Here is an 18,895-nt window from a genome sequence, read left to right on the forward strand (position 1 = left end):
TTGTGCTATCCTAGGTCATGCACAAGATTTCAATATCCTCAATGATGGTTCCCCACCAGAATTCAGTAGTGTTTTATTATAAGACTACTATGTGGTCATAGCTGTCTGGGACAACGTGTTCGCATGTTGTAGCAGAACCAGCTCATGTTTTGGAGCTTGCTATTGCAGTTCATTCCCCGAGAATCTCGCAACGTCATCTCATCGATTTGTGTTGCAAACTTTCATTTTCCTTTCTAGACTCGATGAGTCTGGAATATCCTAACACCAACCAGATCTAAATCTCAGGCAGATATGATGGTTGGAGCATTTTCCAAGAACTATAATATTGGTCCCTCGATAACCGGTGAAGTGGATGTCGTGGCCAACACATCCAGCCGGAAGACCTATTATTGTAGTATCTCGATTGAAGAAAGTTGGCCACCTCCCCATGAGGATTTCGTAGGATTTACCTCCGTAGTTAATCCTTAGGGAATCTTGTGCTCCCGAAGTCTGACCTTTTACTTGATGTCCTAGATACCAAACCATATCAATAAATGGGTTATCCTAGCACATCAAGGAGAACATTAGAAGCGGAGTGCTATATGTCTCTCGGTCGATCATCCAGATTTTGTTCCCTTGGCCTCCCTAAGGTGAAATCTGAGAAAGTGTTATCTCCCTTTGCATCTGCATCACCCATCACCATTCATCATGGTGGTATGTTGTGTTGCCAGGATCCTTGACACGGATATTGGTAAAACCTTGATGAATATGGAGATGCTCAAGTTCTTGAGGGCACGCGCAAGCACCAGGTTTTACTGTTGGCGTTAACTGGGATTTGCTTCCAGTTTCCTCGGTTGTGTTATAACCTTTTCAAACAGTGGAATCACTCTCTATTCTTGAGTTTACCACAGTTACTAGAATCATTCCCAACATTTGCATTTTGTTTCCAGCTTGCACCGCCGTTGTGCCATTCTAACTTGGACTACCTTCTCGGTAATTCCTGGTCAGGATCATCTTCAACAGTGGTACTACCATGGGTTCCATCCATTTCCGATGATAAGCAAAGTCATCCATTGCGTTGTCTTCAACAAGGTAGTCCACATCATCCATCCTAGTCCGAGTATGCAATTTCTTCGAGCTCTTTCAAACAATCAATTGTAATTTGCCTTAAGCTGGTATGAAGAGTTTCAATGATCTATGGATCAAAAGTAATTCTTTTTGCCACTTAAGGGAACAGTCCAACGAGTCACCTATTCCAAGGTGCCCCGTTACGGGATCATGACAATTGTTTCCTCCCCACCTTGACACCATCCACCATCTTTCTAAGCGTGGAATTGTTGCCCGCCAAATTAAACCCTATCATTGTTCTTCCATCCCTCTCGATGTGTTTTGTGTCTCAACTCGAGATGTTTCAACATCTCATTCCGCGAGCTGATATTGTATAACTCGATCTTCGAGAAGATCAATCCTAGTAGAGTTTCTTTCCGTCATCATCTCGTAGATGAAGATCTCAAAAGCGAGGATGTCAAGATCAACGTATGCTACGAATCAACAACTTTATGAGGTGCAACTTGGATCGTGAAGATTGTGTTGGTCTTGTGCCCCCTCTGTCTTCTTACCTCACGTCTTGAATCTTGGGACGAGATTCTTGTATAGTGGGGGTGAGTTGTCACATCCCTAGCTTCTGGCATTTCACTAGGCTAGTTTCATGTGTGCATCATGTTTAAATTTTGCCTAAACATGAATTGGGGATGTTCAAACCCTAGAACCAAATGAAATCCAACTAGGATCACAATGAAATATTCTCAATGATCCCAAAATGCCCTTTGGAAATGTTCATCATTTCTTATAAAGGTAAAAACCTCTGCCAAAAATGATAAACATATTTCCAGGACATTTCTGGATTTTTGAATTAACTCATATTGTAATTGAATTGGGGCATTTAAATCCTATAAATATTTTAAATGCTCTAATAATTCTGAAACTAGTTGAGGGTTGTTGGGAATAATTTCAACAGTGCCCACAAATATTTTTAGGATTTTTGGAAATGCTCTGGCATTTTCAATAAAGACAAAACAATTGCAGAAAATAGAAAACAGAAACAATTAATAAAAGAGAGAGGAGAAAGGAACCTACCTGGCCCACTTACCTGTAGCCGGCCCAGCTTGACCAGCCCAGCCCACCTACATCGTCGCTCGTCCTCTTCCTCTGCCAGTAGGCAGAGGCGAAGATGCACGCGCGCGCCGGGAGGCCTCCACCTCCTGCTTCACGCTAGCAGCGTCCCTGCGAGTCCAGATGCCTGCCTGGAGACGCCATGCTGCCCCCCGACTCCCTCTCGCTCTCTCTCGTCCCCATCCTCTCCCCTGGCTCTCTCCCTCGCACGCACCGAACACAGCCGCCGCTGCCGCTCACCGTTGCCGCACCCAGAGCCTCCCCCTCGACCCCTCGACGTGCCCAGTAGCTCCGCTACCTCATCCTCAACCTCCTCGCCAAGCCAAGCGACGCCGGACACCACCGGACGCCCTCACCGCCGTCTTCTTCAACCTCAGACCACCGAGATCGCTGGCGACCGTGCGCCCGCTCCGATGCTTCCCCTAGCTCGCCGAGGCCACTGAATGAACCGCTGTGAGCTCCTGCATGGATCCCCTCCTTCCTCCCCTTTGATTTCGAGCCATAGACGTCACCCCTTGACGGCTGTAGCCGCCGCCGCTTGAGCTCATCGTCGGCATAGCTCCGGCGACCAAATGGTCACTCCGGCGAGTCCTACTTGCTCCCTGCAACGCATAGTGCCCGCTAGACCTTCGCCTCGCTCGTTAGCACACCGCAGCGCTAACCCGCACCAGCCCCGAACTCCGGCAGCCGCCGCGGGTTCCGCTCCCGCAAACTCCGGCCACCCCCGCACCTCCCATTGGTCTCCCTAGATGCGCACGAGCATGGGCTATCCTCTTGTGCCCCTGGCACGTCGATCCGTCACCTCTGGTGAGTTCCGAGCAAACTCCGTTGCGGTTCGAGGTCATCGCCGGCGAGACTCCGGCGACTGTCGACGTGGCCACTTAGTTAGCACTAATCACTCACTAATTGACCTCCTGACCCACTTACATGTGGGCCCGGTGCCTAAACTATTTAGTTTAACTTTCTATTAGATTAGCACTAATTCCAGTGGCCCCGCTTGTCAACTTTGACGTGGCCACGTCAGCTCTGACCGGGTCCCACATGTCAGCCTCTGTAGCTGACTATGTGCCACTGACTAGTGGGCCACACCTGTCAGGTTTGACCTGGACGGTCTTGTTGACCAGCTGACATCAGCATGACCTAATGCTGACGCAATATTTCCTTTCTGGAATTTAAATAAATCTTAAATGATTTATTTAATTCAGAAAATGTCCAAAACTTCCAAAAATCATAGAAATTCAACCGTAACTCCAAATGAAATAAATTATATATGAAAAATTATCAGAAAAATCCAATCTATCCATTAATACTACTTTCATGCATGTTCAACCAACTTATACCCACTGTATAAGTGAAAACATGATAATGGCATTTTAAATGCTAAATATGGAGTTTGCATATGAACCCTTGGTCCATATGGACTTCATTTAAATTGTTGCTAGATGCATTAGTGCAAAACACATTCATATTGCCATGTCATAGCATGCATCATATTGTTGCATATCATCATGTGTTCATTGAGTTCTTTCTCAGTTGCCGGTGTTTGTCCCCTCTCGATAGACGTTGTACCGATGTTGTGATTGTTGACACTGATGAAGACCCAATGGTATCTTCAGAAGTGCCAGGCAAGCAAAACCCCCTTGTTCATTTCGATACAAACCACTCTCTCGCTCTTGCCCTCTTTTACTGCATTAGGACATTCAACTGTTACATGCTGCGGTAGTTGAACCCCTTTTCCTCTGCATGACCTGTCATTGCCACAGTAAATAGATGAAACCCACTAGCATGAGTAGGAGTTGTTTGAGCCCTGATGTGCCTACTCATTCATGCTTGTTTGTCATGCCTGCTACTACTTAGAGTTGAGTCAGGTCTGATTCATCGGGAGTGAATTGGAACAGTGATGAACATGTCCTACTGTGTGTGAGCTAAGTGTGTAAACACGATTTGGTAAAGGTAGCGGTGAGAGGCTATGTAGGAGTACATGGTGGGTTGTCTCATTGAAACCGTTCTTAGGAACTGAGTTCTGTGTTTGTGATCCATGACCAGCTACTACCACACATTGGGCCCGAAACCAATGGACCCTCTCGACTTATTAACTACCCTTGTCCTCTGTCTAGGAGTTGCAACTAGTTTCTGGTGTTTGTAGGATATGTGTTGGTGGCCGTGCGTAGCGCTGACCCTAGGGGTGGGATATGATGCGGTAGATACACCGTGGCACGGTGTACCGGGCGCCCGTTTGGTGTCTCGGGAACCCTGCACACATCGTTTGGTGCTGTGAGCGAAACTCCAGTCGGATCTCCTCGCGGATGGTACCCGAATAGGCGATAAACCTGGACTAGAGACTTGTGTGGTTAGTCAGGTCATGGCCGACTCCCTCGCCAGGCTTCCGCTTGAAGGTTGCCGAGATACACGACGTGTACATGGTGGTAAGTGGTGAGAGCGTGTGTGAAGAAGTACACCCCTGCAGGGTTATAAATGATCTATTCTAATAGCCGTGTCTGCGGTAAAGGACTTCTGGGTTGCCTATAACAGTTCATAGACAAGTGAAAGTGGATACTCTAAAACTCGCAAGATAAGTGTGAGTGCTATGGATGGCCTTCTCGTAGGGAGACGGGAGCGGATCCATAGTGGTGTATTGAATGGTGAATATGTGGACTCGTGTGCGCCACCTCAAAAGAGTTGATTGCAATCATAGTTCAGGTTAGCCACTGAGTCAAAGCTGGCTTGCTGCAGTCAAACTCCAACACCCCCCCCCCTTGTTGATACCGATGCATATGTAGCTAGTTCTTATGTAAGTCTTGCTGAGTACCTTTGTACTCACGTTTGCTTAATTTATGTTTTGTAGAGAGACTTCAGTCTCGCTAGTGGTTCCGCGTGGACTTCGACGTTTAGCTTGATACCTCAGCTACGATCTTGTGCCCTCGGCAGGATCTGGTAGATAGTCAGGCTTCTCAGCCTTTTTCATTTATAGATGTCTGTACTCAGACATGTTAAGCTTCCGCATGTGCTTTGACTTGTATGCTATGATTGTTGGGTCATGAGACCCATGTTTGTAATATCTCGCTCCTCGGAGCCTAATGAATAAATACTTGAGTTGTAGAATTATGTTGTGATGCCATGTTGTATTTACACATATCGAGCATATTGTGTGTATGATTGAAATGCTTGGTGTGTGTGGGATCCGACAATCTAGTTGTTTATCCTTGGCAGCCTCTCTTATAGGGAAATGTAGTCTAGTGCTTCCATGAGCCATAGTAGTCCGCTACAGCCCGGTTCACCAGAGTCCTGTTATCCCAGCACTACTGCTCAGGACACTTGACTGGCCGGCATGTGTTTCACTTCGTTCCTGTGTCTGTCCCTTCGGGGAAATGTCACGCGGTGACATCCAGAGTCCTGCCTAGCCTGCTACAGCCCGGGTTCCCGGAGTCCTGTTAGCCCAGTGCTACAGCCCGGATTCACACGCTGCTGACCGACATGCTCGATGTGATTCATGTATGCCTGTCCCCATAGGTTAGTGCCGCTTTGTGTTCACAACTAGCCATGTCGGCACGGGTTCTCTGTCATATGGATGCTAGCGACACTATCATATACGTGAGCCAAAAGGCGCAAACGGTCCCAGACCATGGTAAGGCGACACCCGTGGGAATACCGTGCGTGAGGCCGCAAAGTGATATGAGGTGTTACCGGCTAGATCGATGTGACTTGGAATCGGGGTCCTGACAAAAAGCAAGCGAATAAGACGAATGGAAGAGAGGCGAAGAAAAGGCGAATCCTTTTCAAAAATCATTTTAGAAGTGGGGGACAACAAAACGAGAGGCGGATGGAGAATAATGTAATGCGAGAGATGAGAGTTTATGATGGGTACTTGGTATGTCTTGGCTTGGTGTAGATCTCCCTGGCAACAACGACAGAAATTGGCAAGTTGACGGGAGATCAAATCTTGACTTGACTTGGCGTAAATCTCCCCGGTAACGGTGCCAGAAATCCTTCTTGCTACCTCTTGAGCTTGCGTTGGTTTTTTCCTTGAAGAGGAAAGGGCGATGCAGCAAATAAGCGTAAGTATTTCCCTCAGTTTTGAGAACCAAGGTATCAATTCAATAGGAGACTACACAACAAGCAATTGAATACCTGCACAAACAAACACTAACTTGCAACCAACGACAAAGGGGTTGTCAATCCCTTCACGATTATTCGCAAAGTGAGATCTGATAGAGATTGATAAATGGTAAAGTAATATTTTTGGTATTTTTGGTTTATGGAACGGAAAGTAAAATATTGCAAACTAAGGGAACGGCGACAGAAATTGGCAAGTTGACGAGAAACTAATATGATGTAAAATAGACCCAGGGCCATAGGTTTCACTAGTGGCTTCTCTCAAGATAGAAATTATTATAGTGGGTGAACAAATTACTGTCGAGCAATTGATAGAAAAGCGCAAAGTTATGACGATATCTAAGGCAATGATCATGAATATATCACATCCGTGTCAAGTAGATCGAAACGATTCTGCATCTACTACTATTACTCCACACATCGACCGGCTCCTGCCTGCATCTAGAGTATTAAGTTCCTAAGAACAGAGTAACGCATTAAGCAAGATGACATGATGTAACGGGATTAAATCAAGCAATATGATGAAAACCCCATCTGTCGATGGCAACAATACAATATGTGCCTTGCTGCCCCAACTGTCACTGGGAAAGGACACCGCAAGGTTGAACCCAAAGCTAAGCACTTCTCCCATTGCAAGAAAAACCAATCTAGTTGGCCAAACCAAATCGATAGTTCGAAGAGACATGCAAAGATATCAAATCATTCATATAAGAATTTAGATGAGATTCAAATAATATTCATAGATAAGCTGATCATAAATCCACAATTCATCATATCTCGGCAAACACACCGCAAAAGAGTATTACATCGAATAGATCTCCAAGAACATCGAGGAGAACTTTGTATTGAGAATCAAAGGGAGAGAAGAAGCCATCTAGATACTAGCTATGGACCCATAGGTCTGAAGTAAACTACTCATGCTTCATTGGAGAGGCAATGGTGTTGATGTAGAAGCCCTCCGTGATCGATTCCCCCTTCGGCAGGATGCCGGAAAAGGGCCCAAGATGGGATCTCACGGGTACAGAAGGTTGCGGTAGTGGAAAAGTGGTTTTGTGGCTCCTCTAGATGTTTTGGGGGTATAAGAGTATATATAGGTGAAAGAATTAGGCTAGGGGAGCTACGAGGGGCCCACAAGGTCGGGGGGCGTGCCCCACCTCCCTGGGCGCACCCTCCACCCTTGTGGCCGCCTCAAGGCTCCTGCGACTTGTACTCCAAGTCTCCTGGGTGTCTTCTGGTCCAAGAAAAATCATGGTGAAAGTTTTATTCTGTTCGGACTCTATTTGGTTTCCTTTTCTGCAAAACTCTAAAACAAGGAAAAAAATAGAAACTGGCACTGGGCTCTAGGTTAATGGGTTAGTCCCCAAAATCATATAAAATAGCATATTAACGCATATAAAACATCCAAAATAGATAATATAATAGCATGGAACAATCAAAAATTATAGATACGTTGGATACGTATCAATAAGCTTCAATGGTTCCGTGCAGCTGTGGCTCGAAACCAATCTGGACTGCCCTTGCAAAAGTGGACCCGACACTCTTTAATCCGAACGGCATGTGGACAAAACAATACGTACCACGTGGTGTGATGAATGACGTCTTCTCTTCGTCTTCCTTGGACATGAAGATCTGATGATACCCAGAATATGCATCCAGAAAGGAAAGCAAATCACAACTTCAAGTGGAATCCACAATCTAATCGATGCGCGGCAAGGGAAATGGGTCTTTCAGCAAGCTTTGTTGAGATCTGTGAAATCTATGCAAAGCCTCCACTTCCCGTTAGCCTTTCGGACTAACACCGGATTTGCCAACCTCGTGGGGTGCAGCACTCCTCTAACCAAACCAGGTGCTTCAAGTTTCTTGATCTCTTCTACAATGAATTGCCGCCTCTGCAAGGCCTACTTTCGGACTTTTTGCTTGACAGGTCGGGCGTGTGGGCAGAGAGAAAGGTGGTGCTCGATTACCTCCCTAGGAACACCGGGGTTATCAGATTGTTGCCAGGCAAACACATCGACATTTGCCCGCACGAAGGCAACGAGCTCGCTTTCCTATTTGTCATCGAGGGTGGAGGTGATGGTAGAAGTACCATCAATGCCAGCCGGCCCTACTGGGACCTTCTTCACTTGGGGTGCAGTGACCTTGGATCTCTTGTTGTTGGAACTCTCTAGCACGTCATCAACACGCGCAGCACACTCCAAAGAGGTACGCTTCCTGGATTCCTTGCTAGCGTCCTTGCCACCCTTCTTGTTTCCTCTATCCTCCTTGGCGGGAACTACTGTTGTTGCTGCCTCTGCCGCGATCGCGTCCCGGTACATCTTGTCCACGCAAATGATTGCATCCTTCTCATCTAATAGGACGGTAATGACTCCTAGAGGCCTAGGCATCTTCAAGGTGTTGCAGGCATAGTGCGATGCCGCCATGAATTTAGCCAGGGCTGGGCAGCCAAGGATCCCAATGTACGGCAGGGGGAGGTCAACCACATCAAACACAATCTTCTCAGACTGGTAGTTCAGTTCTCCCCCAAACATTACCGGCAGCATGATCTTCCCCTTAGGATGACTCCTGCCGGGATTAACTCCTTGAAACGTGATGGTAACCTCTAACTCTTCCTCTGCTATCTGAAGCTTGCTAATGACTGCTAGGGAGATCAGATTCAACCCGGCCCCGCAGTCCACCAACATCTTTGTGACCTTGAGGTTGCGAATTGTTGGAGAGACCAACAACGGAAAATACCCTACCGTAGTGGTACAGTTAGGATGATCCTCTTCGTCAAAGATGATGGGCGTGTGCGACCATTTGAGCGGCTTCTGGTCCTCTGGCACTGGTTCCACGACATTGACTTCCCATGCCCACAGTTTGAGCTGGCGGTGAGAGGTGTGCAAAGATGCACCCCCATCAATGCACAGGGCGTCAGTGGCCTTTCGAAACTCCTACTCATTAGTTTCCTCTTCATCCCCTCCATCACTCTCATCATCACAAGCTTCCTTCTCTCGACCTCTGGCAGGTTTTCCTTGGTTCCTGAGGGGTTTGCCGGGGCGATTTACTTCACCGCCTCAGCCCTTACCACCAACAACATTCTGACCCTTTCCCTTGTCACGCTTCTCATACTCTGCTCTCTGTCTCTTAACGAGCTGCTCAACCTGATAGCACTCTTGCAGATCATGGCATTTGGTCCGATGAATCTTGCAGTATGGCACATCACATTTCCTAGCCTTCTCGGCAGCCGCGGCCTCCCCGCAATCAGCGCACACGGCAACTTCCTTGTCGGGGGCCTCAGCTTCGGCCTTCCTGCCAGTACTAGATGTACCCGATCCTTCAACAGTCATCACTGTCTTATCCTTCCAATTCTTGTTGCACTTCTGATTGGTTGATTCATCATCATCCTCTGAATCGATGTTGGTGCAATCTTCCTCTTCGGGCAACTTCCTTCCCTCCTCCATCCGAGCACACTTATCCACCAAGGTGTATAGCTCCTTCACAGTCTTGGGCAACCGCACGTTCATCTTGGAACAAATCCGGTGGTTGTGCACATTGGACTGGAAGGCAGCTATCACAGTTGCCGGATAGATATCTGGGATGTTCCTATGAACTTTGCTAAATCTTTGTAAATACTTATGGAGGGTTTCTCCTTCCTTCTATTGGAGAAGCTGCAGGTCACTGGGTCGACCTGGCTCTTGATGGCCGCTGGTGAAGGGGCCAATGAACTCATGGCACAGGTCAGCCCATGATGAAATTAAGTTCTCTGGCAGGTGCATCGCCTAAGATCTCACATTGGACTTGAGAGACAAAGGGAAGTAGTTGGAAAACACCTTCTCATCTCTTCCCCCAGCAGCCTGAACAGCGATGGTGTAGATGCTCAGAAACTCTGCCGGGTTCAGCCTCCTGTCGTACTTCTCGAGTATCTCTGGCTTGAACGTGCGAACGGACGTCCAACGGACTTGCCGCAGCTCGCGAGTAAAGGCAGGGCACCCAACCTTGAAAGGTAGGCACCCGCCAATACCGAGCGTGGGCTCGTCGATATCAGGGCCGTCGCACCCATCGGACCGGCGGTGGTCCTCGTGGCATTGGTCAACAACGACACGCGTGTCTCCCCTCTGCCTTTCCTCCGGGGCTCGCCGTCAGCCTGGATGCGCTCAAGGGTCAGAAGAGGCCATCGAGACGTTGTCGGGGTCTTGATTCTACTGCGCACGCGCTGGCTGCCGTGGCGGGAGCTGCACCGTGGTGGTGGCCCCTTTCGTGCGGCCGGCAGCGCGAGCCGTTGTCGTTGCTTGGGGAGGCCATGGTGGGCCAGCTCGCTATGAGCCCCCAGCTTCGGCGAAACCGAGGAGACTTTGGCCCTGTTTGGTTCTCCTGTGGATTTCTAAAAGCGGCTGTGAAAAATCTGTTGTGGAAAAACAGCTATGGAAAATCTGATGTGAAAAAGATGTAGGTCACTTGGCAAAACAGCTGATACAACTTTTTCAGATTTTGGCCCACAGCGGAATCAGATTTTGGAAAGCACATCCTGGGTTGCTTCGGCTTTTGGTTCAGATTTTGGCAGCGGATTTCTGGAATCGGATTTTGCTAGGTTCGCCCTTTGGTTTAGCTTCTGCTGCGTGGTAGCAGAATCCATCGATAAAAGCTGAACCAAACAGGGCCTTTGGATGGTGGCACGCTATTCGTCCATCCGCTCGGTCGCTGGTGGAAACCTCAGGAGCAGCTGAGCCCGCGCCATGGCCTTCGTGGCTGTGCTTGGCATGGGTGATGATGAAGTAGATTGTACCGTCGCTCGGCTCCTGATGGTGCCAGTGGCGGCAGCACCGCGGCCCTGCTGTTGCGGAGCGGCCACCTGAATGGTAGGGTGGTGGGGCGAAGGTGCTCGAGGGCCAGCAGCTCCGTTGGGCGCAGCGATTTGGTCGACCTGTCTCGGGGGAGGTGCATGTGCTGCAGTCACTCCCAAGGTGGGGGCGGCCGGAGGGCGGTGATTCACCCCAGACCGAGCGCCATTGCTGCGGTTGGGCCCGTCGGCGAGATGAGGGGGCACGGATGGAGTAACCCCCTCGCTCGTACCTTGTGGAGCGCAGTCGGGGCGCTGCTGATGTTGTTCTCCTTCGATGTCTTCCGCTCCTGCATTGGCCGCGGGGGAAGTGGTGATGGTGCCTCCTGCTCCAGCCACGTCCCTAGTATTGTCCACGTCCTTGCGTGCCTCCCCATCCAACCGCAGCATTCATGGCCGCAGGCTGCAGAGCCCTCGAGGTGGATGGATGAGCCGAAGCACCAGATTTCTTCTTGGGCACCATGGTCGATGGCGCCATCGAAGGCGAAGATGGAGATGAAGATGACGCGTTGCACACGCCTTTAGGTTCGCGCAAGCGAGCCCCCTACCTGGTGCGCTAAAGATGTCGTGGGAAACCACGGCCACCTATGGGACCGGCATGGGGACGTCACATTGCACAAAGAGTAGACGAGCATGTGGCAGCATGGTAGAGATCACACAGGCAATTTTACCCAGGTTCGAGCCGTCGCGAGGCATAAAACCCTACTCCTGCTTTGGTGGATTGATGGTTGAAGAGTGGTGGTGGAGCGCAGTACACTTGTCCAGTAGGGGCGACAGTGGCTACGTGCGTATGGGGGTGTGAGTTGTCCAACCTTCTAACCCTTTCTACGGTTGCCATGGGCCTCCTTTTATAGATTAAGGGGTCACCACAATGGCAAAGTAGTCATTATGCACTGATAAGGAGGAAAACAGTGCTATCATACACAACTCTGCAGGCTGACAGGGCGCACTAATGCACTGCTTAATGTCACGTCATTGGGTGCCCGGCATGCCTCACAGGGCTATCTCGCCAGCTCCATGCCTGCTCGCTTGACACGTCACAGGACGGGTGTCGTCTGTAGGTATTTCTTGTAGAAAGAGGCCGCCATGTGGCGAATGGCTGCCACTTAGTCACTTCGCTGCTTGACGATTGACGACGTGGGTCGTGGCGGAGTGGTTGGGTGAGCTGGTTCAGCCTTTGTGAGTCCCGGCAGTCCCTGCCGAGATGTCTTGGACGTCTACTTCCGGGGCGACCCCATCCTTGCCGAGCTCGCCTGCACGTCAAGGGAGGTTCTTCTCCTTCGTGGTTTTGTCACGGCAGATGTCCTTGTGAAAGGACTTAGTCGTGGAGACATTGCTACGGGTTAGCTTAAAGGGGTTTAAAGCGGACAAAGGACGCAAGAGTTTATACTGGTTCGGCCCCTTACGATGAAGGTAAAAGCCTACTCCAGTTGTGATGGAATTGCTAGGGTTTTGATGACCAGGGAGCGAATCTATTTGCCTGGCTCTCGAGTTATTGTCTGTTGTCCCTAAACCGCCGCCGGGTCGCCCCTTTATATACATAGCTCGACACCCGTCGGTTTACAGAGTCCCGAGGCCGGATCATAAACGTGTCCGGCTCGGTCTCTACTCCTATCTTACAATACAAGTTATATATCAATGTCGGTTTATGTCTACATGCCTTAACCCGCCTTTGGGCCTTTGGCCTTCATGAAGCGCCACCATCCATGTCTTCATGGGCTTCAAATAAAGTAATCATCATGGGAATAACCCGGCCTCTCCTGGCCGATTTATGTCCAATAGTAATATCCCCAACATTAGGCCCCAGATTGATTTGAAGTTGTTCATGTCAATCTTCAACACTCAGAAAAATTCCTTCCTTTGCACCTTCGCATGGATCTTGTAAACCGCTGTGATGTCATCCTCCAGATTTGTAGTAAATCGCCATGATGTCACATGTTCATTAAAGCCGAAGATACCCTTTATTAATGAGCATCCAACAATCGAGGCGACAACCTCGTTATATATCCATTTTCTGGGCTCCTCGATTCCCGCGCCTGTCACTTATCTCTTTGCCCTTATAAATAGGGATGAGGATCCCTTTCCTTTTCCTCCCATTGCCTCTTCGTCTCTTCTTCCTCCTCGTGACGCCTCTACATCTGAGGCCGCCGCTGTCGTCGAGCTTCGCCTCTGCCTCACCGTCGGCCGCTGCATCAACCTGACCGCACCAGAGGAATGCGGCGCACCTCCGCTGCTTCAACAACTGCGGTAAGTCTTTCCCTCTTTCCTCTGTAGATCCACTTAGGGTTCATACGGGTTCATGGCGTTCTTCTCTTGTTCTTCATCAGTCCATAGATAGCAGACCTCAAGCTTAACGCGTTCCGTGCAGTAACTATAGTAGTCCTTGTCTCAGCTATCAAACCAAGCTTAACGCATAAAAACAAGATCTGGACTTTTGTGAACTGCTCCAGGACCAACTTTTTTTGGTGTAAATCCTTTTCTTTTCCTGACTTGTGGTAGATCCAAAATGCCCATGTGATCCTGTGAAACCTGTTTTTCCTCACTTAGTCATTTTGCCTTAGTTCTGTACCTTCCTTATCTGCGTAGGCGGTTTATCCTTGTGGAAAAATAATCTGTCATATGCCATTAGTCCCGTTGTAAACCGCTCGTCTCTTTACCATTTATAACTACATCAGCCTCCGGTTTAACAATTTTACATGCTTGAATTCCTTTTTCTTAACTTGTTGCGCTTTATGCTTTGTCAATCATGAATCATAAACCGACAGTAATCTTTTCCAGCTCTTCACTTGCAATGGCCAAACAAATATATGCCTGTAACTGGGTCCCTTCCCGGGTTACACAGGAGAAACTGGATGGATGTGTCAAAATTGGCACTTTACCGAAGCGGAGTGAAATCTAGTGGCGAGTTCCCGGTCTAGAAAACCCTCCTACCCCCAAAGATGGCGAAGTAGTAGTGTTTGCTGATCCCATGAGTCGTGGTTTTAAACCGCCTGGATCCAAGTTTTTCTATGATGTACTTGCCAGCTTTCAGATCCACCCTCAAGATATTGGACCCAACTCTGTTTCCAATATTTGGAACTTTCAGGTTTTTTGTGAATCCTATCTATAAGAAGAACCGACTATCGAGCTGTTCCGGGATTTCTTCCATTTAAACTATCGTACTGAATTGGGCCCAATACTAAACTTGGTGGCATCTCCATTCAGAAAAGGAAGGATGTTAGTTTCCCTCACGCCAAACTTCACAGTCCCCCTAAGGATTGGAACTAGACTTGGTTCTATTGTAAGGATACTTCCCTTGAATATGAGAATCCTCTGCCGGGTTACCGTGCTCACCGGCTTACCAACACACATCCACTTCCGCAACGACTGACTGCCAAGGAACGGGCCTCGTATGGACCACAACTTGCCAAGCTCTAAGCTTTCATGGCCAATGGTTTGACAGGTGTGGATTTTGTTCGTTGCTGGATATCCCGGAGTATCATGCCGTTAAGTCGCCGCTCCGGTTTAATGTGCGAGTATACTGGTGACTCAAAAGACACTCAACGTCATATTGACATTCAGCTAACAGATGACGAAGTTACTGAGTCTGTCAAGAAAATGCTGAATGAACCGGAAGTTCTCTGTAGTAAGACCGGGTTAAGCCCCTTTTACACACTAAACAAACCGCCAGCCGTAAGAGTTTTCTTGCATCCGCTTTATATCTGATATTCTTAAATTTGCAACTTTTAATACCCTCTGCCCATCTTTTAAACAGGGTGATGACTCATTCTGGAAAATAAACCACAGGAGAAAACGGTTAAGGCCCCTCGACCTAAGACGAAGGTTGTCAAGATACCTAAGACGAAGGCGACTGAACCCATCGGTTTACAACTTGATGACGACCCTGATGAACCGGACATAGAGGTAGAACTTGACTCTCTTTGTTCATTTTTCATACACCTCATTGACAATGATATTTATCAGGATGACGCTGAGGGCAGCCAAGCTGACGACGCAGAAGTAATTATCCTTTCCTTCGGTTCAGACCCTCTGCCAACACAAAAAATCCGTCAAGCAGTCCGGAAAATAAGAATTTCTCACCCCTAGCTCACTTGGACCCAAACTTTCTTTTGAAGAAGCAGCAACACGAAGCTCGTCGCACAACCCGACATAGCGACCAAGTAGTCACTTCAACCAGTCTACCAAATACGCCGGTTCGGAAGCGCCGACCTGAGGTCTCAAATACATCCGATACTTCTTACCCCAAGGCGGGTTATTTCTGACAGCTTCTTAATCCATCCGATTCAAATTATCAGGGAACGCCACCTTCATCATCCGGTGAGTCAACTGCCACACAGCTTCCGCCCCTCAATACCGTCCCTGGGTAAACGCCTTAAGCTTTCTCTTTTTGATGCTTTATACTCATGTGCTATATATATATATATATATATATATATATATATATATATATATATATATATATATATATATATATATATATATATATATATATATCTTTCTCTTTCAGAGCCAAGTCCAGACCCAGCAAGAAGGGTCGTGTAGATAAACCGTCTGACGACCATGTGATTGTTGAACCGGAGACAATTCCAGAACCGGTGGGAGCAAATACTGATGCCACACTTGATGACCTTCCACCCCCAGATCATTTCTTTACTGAACAAGTAGAAGTTGATACAGCAGTTCAGGCTGATAAACCGGCAAGCCCGGTCCCAGCTGAGGATAAGCCGTCCAGCCCAGTTAAAGCTACTGATATTCCGTCAACTCCAGTGAAGGCTGCTGGTGACAAGGAAGATGATGTTATCATTACTAGCGTTGGCCACATCTCCCCTGGCCATCCTGTTGCATTATCAAAACATAGTGCCAAGGAGGAACGTTCTGGTATTGAAAAAGTCAAATGGAGCACCGATTTATCAAGCTATGCCCACATCAATGCCCAGGAACTCCATTTTGGTTTTTTAAACCGCCTGTACACAAACCGTGACTATGAAGCCGGTTTAGTGAACCTGATGAAGGAGTGTTATGAGGTAATTGTCTAACCTTTTCTCTCTTAAGTCCAATTGTAAATACCAACTCTAGTAGCCCCCAAGGGCCGATTTATGATGGCAATCAAAAACTGGGACTTTGTAATATCTCAACTCTGCATACTTATCCTCCAAGGGTCGGTTTATGATCCTTTTTTAAATGAACCGGTATTTTAGCATTGTAATCCTGTAACTTTCGCCTGTGTAGTCCCCAAGGGCCGGTTTATCTTTCCAAGGTGAACCGGGACTTTAACCACTGTTACTTTGAGCAGATTTACATTAGCCCCTAAGTGCCAAGAATAATGCTTGCATTACACTTGGGACTTGAAAAAAATTTCTATAACGAAGCGAATAAGAATTAGCCCCCGAGTGCAAAGTGCATAACTTGTTATGTGCTTGGTACTTCAAATATATACGGCCCGCTGATGATATTTCTTTCCATTATAGGTTGAGCTGAGCAAAAATGACACCCAAACCATTGATCTTCAAGAGAACATTAAATCTCAGCAACCAGAGGCTTCTAAAGCCAAGGAGGAACTGACCAATGTTTTAGCAGCCATGGAGAAGCTGAAGGAGACCTTTAAGAAGGAACAGGCAGATTGGGACATAGAGAAAGCCGCTTTAGCAAAGAGAGCCGAAGACGCAGAAGCAGCCCTTAAACCGGTGGTCGAAGAACTGACCGGTTTAAAGCGGCAAATAAACGCTATGACCTCTGCTTTATTTGGTAAGTATCCTCATCTGATGTTTTTCAAGTTATTTTATCTTATCAGTTACCGGTTTAATGATGCTTGTAATGTCACAGGGACCCTCATAACCCATCTGGGCTCTGACATGCGGATGAAGCTGAAGGCTGCCTATACTTTGATAGAGCAGTTATTTTCTGGAGCCCAACGAGCTATTTGCACCGCTGCTCATAGCAGGCCTCCTCCAATGTTAATAAAAGAAACTATTGAGAAGCTGTCAATGTTGCCTGCCCGGTTGGATGAACTTAAAAAATCAACTGCAAGGTTAGGCGCGCTGACTGCGCTAATCCGGGCCAAGGCATGGATTCATGATCTTGAACCGTCAGATATTGGCAAAGGCTATCCCGGTGTGAAGGAAGACGGTTCAGAATTTAACAATGATGATCTCGAAGGCTGACAAGGGAAATGCCACCCATAGCGAGAAAATTGGCGGAAGGAACGGATATGTCTCATTATCAGTCGGTTTACGATGCTGATCAGAAAAGATATCCTATGCCAACACATGATGTAGAAGATCTTGTTCCGCCAATTCGTAAGCACACTTATGCCCTTGATATTGATCCTTCCAACCTTATAAGTGAAGAAGCCGTGTTCCAAGCCTTAACTGGAATCGATTGGGCAACCATTGATTTCCAGCCACTGGGTAGGGAGGAGGAGGATGCACCGACTCAAGATGACCCTCAATCTTCAAGTCATCCTGGCGATGAATCCTAAACCGGAGGCCGGTTTAGTCTGTCGCAGCCTACCATTCTTACTGAAACAATTATTCTGTGTGGGCATTAAAGCGCCTTGTAATAAGCTAGTTCAAACACTTGTCTGTTATGCCATCGAGCATACTTATTTTGCTTGATACTGATAACTCTCCATGTTTTTGGGATCTTATTATATGCATAATCCGCAGTGGATGTATTTTAACTTGCTTCTGCATACAAGAGATTGAAAGCTTCCTGGAGGTTTGCCGCTGGACGAGTCATGATGCCCAAACAGATAGCCTAGGTGTAGAGTTAAGGCTGTATTAAAAAAAGCTAGATATAAAACAGATGATACATGTTACCTTGTTGGTTGACCAACTGTTATTATAGTAAGGGTGAGAACACCAATCTGGAGTATTGATGACTCCTTCCATGTTTGCCAGTTGACGATAAAACCGTACTGGGTTATGATAAACACCGGTTTTTATCCATATAATACTGGTGACTTGTAGTCAAAACCAGACCGGATCAGTAAGCGTTGGATTATAGATGATCATGTACTGACAACTTAGCGTTGTAAGCCATGCCGGGTCTTAATAAATACCGGTTTATCAGAAAATATTTATGAATCTTATCAAAAGAGAAAAACTTGGCAAAAAACACAAGAAGAATATGCAAGGCTTTTCATGGGCTGCCAGGCCCTAAATCGAGGCTTTTCATGGGCAGCCAGGCCACTGAGTTAAACCATTTTTCAAAGCCTTTTAAGATGGACCTCAATCTTTAACCAATCATCGCTTTAACTTTGACAAGTTCAGGGTCTATGTGATTGACTTGTCAAACGTTCGACGGGTCATACCAGGTTTACCTGGATGGAGTGGCTTACTTAAAGAGGAAGGATAACCCAGGGTTTTAGGTGAATACACCTCGCTTCCAAGCCTTGCTTGATAGCCTATTACAAGGGTGCAAACACTTTGTTCTTTGAGAAGCAAAGAGCCCCCAAGCAACATTTGAGTTGTGCTCAGTGGGTGCCTATGTTTGAGTTGTGGCGGTGCAACACTCTCTTTGGCCCCACATAATTTCCTTTTGGCCTTAAGCCTATCAAGAGGTGTAGCTATGGTGCGAATACAACCAAGCCCCCTAGTGATTTCCCTTTGGCCTTTAGCCAATCAGGAGGTGTAGCTAAGGTTCGGATACGACCAATCCCCCTAGTGATTTACTTTATATGTGTGGCTTTATAAGCCGGATCAGCAGAACTCTGCTTTATGAACAGAAGCCCCCATGTACACACACATGATATAAAAACAACAGAGACCCCGCTTTAGCTGAGGCTCCGGTTTATTATATTGATCACAATATATA

The sequence above is a fragment of the Triticum dicoccoides genome, chromosome 2A (assembly GCF_002162155.2).
Source record: "Triticum dicoccoides isolate Atlit2015 ecotype Zavitan chromosome 2A, WEW_v2.0, whole genome shotgun sequence".
Lineage (NCBI taxonomy): Eukaryota > Viridiplantae > Streptophyta > Magnoliopsida > Poales > Poaceae > Triticum > Triticum dicoccoides.